The following is a 3,326-nucleotide window of genomic DNA, read 5'->3' as shown; positions in this document are numbered from 1 at the left end:
CCCAATGCCCCACCGGGAGAGTTGATTTGTAGGTTAAAAAAACACCCTCCACCTCCTACGCGTCTCCCCGACCGCACCAGTGCCGGCGTGCGTGCTGCGGAAGCCGCTGCCTCTGGCTCCACAACCTGCTCCGAGCTGCCTCATGCATTTACTATTGTAAGATTGCTTTTACTTGATGCTTGATGTAGCCATATTTCCTTATAACCATATAGGTGTTGTTTGCTTATTTCTGTGCTCATGTGTGTTAGGTGGTAGAAGACGAGGAGGAGGACGAGGACGAGGACATAGACATGGATGAGGACAAGGACAAGAACGATGAGGAATATGAGGAGCAAAATTTGTTTATAGTCCCGCCACAAGCGAGTGCTGATATGTTGGGTGATGATACATCAGAAGGGTATAAGGAATCATCTAATGAACTAGAAGGTGACACTGTGTCCGAGGAATCACTTGTGGATGTTGTCTATAGTGAGGTGGAGGCAAGATAAATGAGAAAGAAAAAGAACAAGAGGCCAAGAGCCAATGCTCTTGTTAGGATGTCATCGGATGTTTGGGCCCATTTTCACAAGGTCAAAGAGCCATCGACGAAGCATCCTGGAGAGATGGTGTTGAAGGCTCTTTGTAATTATGGTGGAGGCATTAGTTTGTGGTGCAAGTTATATCAAGGGTGCTCACGTTGACTTGAATCTGGTGGTATGTTTGCCATATTTTCCTTACCTTTTTCTCTTTCTTTTTTGGTCTTGTATGTGATGTGAGCATTTGTCTAACTTCCGCACTTGTAGCCGAGGGATGAGAATGAAGAGGATGATGTTGAGACCATCAAGTTACCCATTGTGGTGGAGGAGATCAACGATTGGTAACTATTCTTCCTACATGTTTCACTTGTCATATGATACCAAATATTATTTATGTGAATGTTGCTTATCTTACTTGTAGACGTTCATCATGTGGATGTTGATCTTGCTATTCTGGAGATGGATGTCAAAGTGGTATTCTCATGTGAAGGCTACTTTTGAATTTGTGTTATGTTGGAATTTGTCAAGTCATGAACTATGAATTGTTATTGCAAGTTTCGAGATGAACCTCTCATTTGTGTTATGTTGAACTTGTCAATTGACATGAACTCAAAATTGTCATTACAAGTTTGTAATCGTGTCGTTCAATGATGATAAGACCTTATGTTTGTGCATGTGATTTTTTTGCTATTGTTCTTCTCAGAATCTGTTGTTTTGATGTCCAAAATACAAATAAGATGATGTCCAAATTTAGTTATGCCATACTAGTCATTATACAGAAACAGAGCACTCACTAAATTTGGACAGCCTAAATTGTGGCCAAAAAGCGCAACAGGGCACTCCCAGGAGAAGCTACAGGCTAAATAATGGCCAAAACGCTTAATAGAGCACTCCTAGGGACAGCTACTGTCTAAATACGACCAAATTTATTTAAACAGTGGCCAACGAAGCACTCCCGGGCTGGAAAATAGCCGAAACAGAGTCCCAGCCATCGGTCCCATTCGGTCCATTCGGGCTGACCGAGCTTTGCTCCTCTCAGTCCGGTCCTGGAAAATAGGCTTACTGGCCACCTCGGTCCGGCCCGGACAGGACTGGTCATGGCCGGTCCAAAGGCTAGCTCGGTCAAAGCTCGGACCGGACAGGACCGCGTCCACCCTGAGTCGTATGTGTATCGAGTGGGTGAAAGTATGAGATTGTAAGGTGCCTATTGACTAGCCTGGCCTCGCCTTATAAAGGACCGCGAGGACCATGGTTACAAGTTTCCGTATTCTTCAGGTAGGCAAGGCCCATGAGTACTCGGAGATTATGGAAACTTGTAACCATGGGCCGCGCCGTCCATGGTTCTTGATGATTCCTGAAAGGTAAAGTATGCGCTGACTCACGACGGTAAGTAGCACAGTCTGCCAAGCTCTAAAGCCAACAAGAAGTGGTGAAGTCAGCCTACATATGAAGTTCGTTCAATGGGGGGAAACGCGTCAGCGCATGCTGGCTTTCATGGGATTAACAACAGACAGTCACACGTCCTCATATATTGGCTTTCATGTGAGTAGGTCAAGAGAGTAGTCCTGGTACTCTGTGCAGATCCATTAATTGCTTCAAGGTGAAGAGGTGGTGCCTTATCTCTAATACCAGATGTTAGCACCCACGCCAAATCACTCGATTATCTTTGGAAATTGGGTAGCTAGTGATGTAGGGTAGAGACCCTAATCGCCCGATCTTTCACGAAAGGAGCGGATCCCGGAGAAAACACGAAGAACACGAGGAAGAACGGAAGGAAAACACAAGAGGAAATCACTAAACCGACACGAATAAGTCACACATGGGCTAGATCCTCGAGTACATAGGACGATACACGATTCCACGAACAACTAAGGACGATACACAGTAACTGGTTCTTCTCCGTGAGGAGGTCTTGATGGGGCCGCCCAAGAGGGGGTCTTGATGATCTTCTCCGCAAGGAGGTCTTGAATCCGCTTGGGGGATCTTCTCCGGTGGAGGCTCGAATCTCTAAGGAGAAGGTAACCAAGTGGATGAGCAAAGCTCTCTCACAAATATGAGCTAAACATTTGCTAACCCTAGCTAGGATGAATGGGGGGTCTATTTATAGTCTAAGTGCAAATGGGGGAGAAGTGAAGGGGTACATGGGCCTCGGGCCCGAACACTGTGCGCAGACAGGTACCGGACGTCCGCTGGGGACCGGTCGTCCGGTGTCTCAGGAGCTGCCGGACGTCCGGTGTCCTCCGGTCGTCCGCTGGTTCCATTCTGTGATGGGGGTGCCAGACGTCCAGAGGCTCCGGACTTCCGCTGATGTTTGCTCGGGTGCGGTCGCGCCGGTCGTATGGTCTGGGCCGGACGTCCACTCATTGGCCTCGGGTGCAGGGGCACCGGTCGTCCGGTCTAGACCGGACTTCCGCTCGCTGGGGCTCGGCTGATGCTTCAGACGCCGGACGTTCGGTCCCGGCCGGTCATCCGGTGGCTGGGACTTTTCCTTCAGCCCTCCTTCTTCTCGTCCATCTTCCTCTTCTTCTTGTCCTTGCTCCTTAGCTTCTCCATTGTACCTGAGTATGCACAAAGTATCCATATGAGGTAGTAGCCATGCTTCATGTGCATCGAAGTGGAATTGTGAGAGGAGAGATGTCACCTTGGTTTCAAGAGCTCTTGCACGTGATCAAGTCATGTGTCCACTAGGCACTTGATGATATGATGGTAGGTCCATGGGGATGACCTTGGGATGCTCCGCATCATCTCCCCTCACTTGGGTAAGATCCGTCCTCGGATCAAATTCTTCATCACCATGGAAGGGAGAGAGAT

At 48.2% G+C, this 3,326-nt stretch overlaps 1 long non-coding RNA gene across 1 annotated transcript; it reads left to right on the top strand.

Moving 5' to 3' along the window:
• The first annotated feature begins 627 nt into the window (after positions 1–627).
• Positions 628–982, top strand: LOC123059430 (uncharacterized). The gene is made up of 3 exons (XR_006427440.1): positions 628–693; positions 783–856; positions 937–982. It is a non-coding gene; the product is annotated as an uncharacterized lncRNA (long non-coding RNA).
• Positions 983–3,326: the final 2,344 nt, after the last annotated feature.

Source organism: Triticum aestivum, chromosome 3A (genome assembly GCF_018294505.1).
Source record: "Triticum aestivum cultivar Chinese Spring chromosome 3A, IWGSC CS RefSeq v2.1, whole genome shotgun sequence".
Taxonomy (NCBI): Eukaryota; Viridiplantae; Streptophyta; class Magnoliopsida; order Poales; family Poaceae; genus Triticum; species Triticum aestivum.
This window is presented reverse-complemented; position numbering and strand designations above follow the sequence as displayed.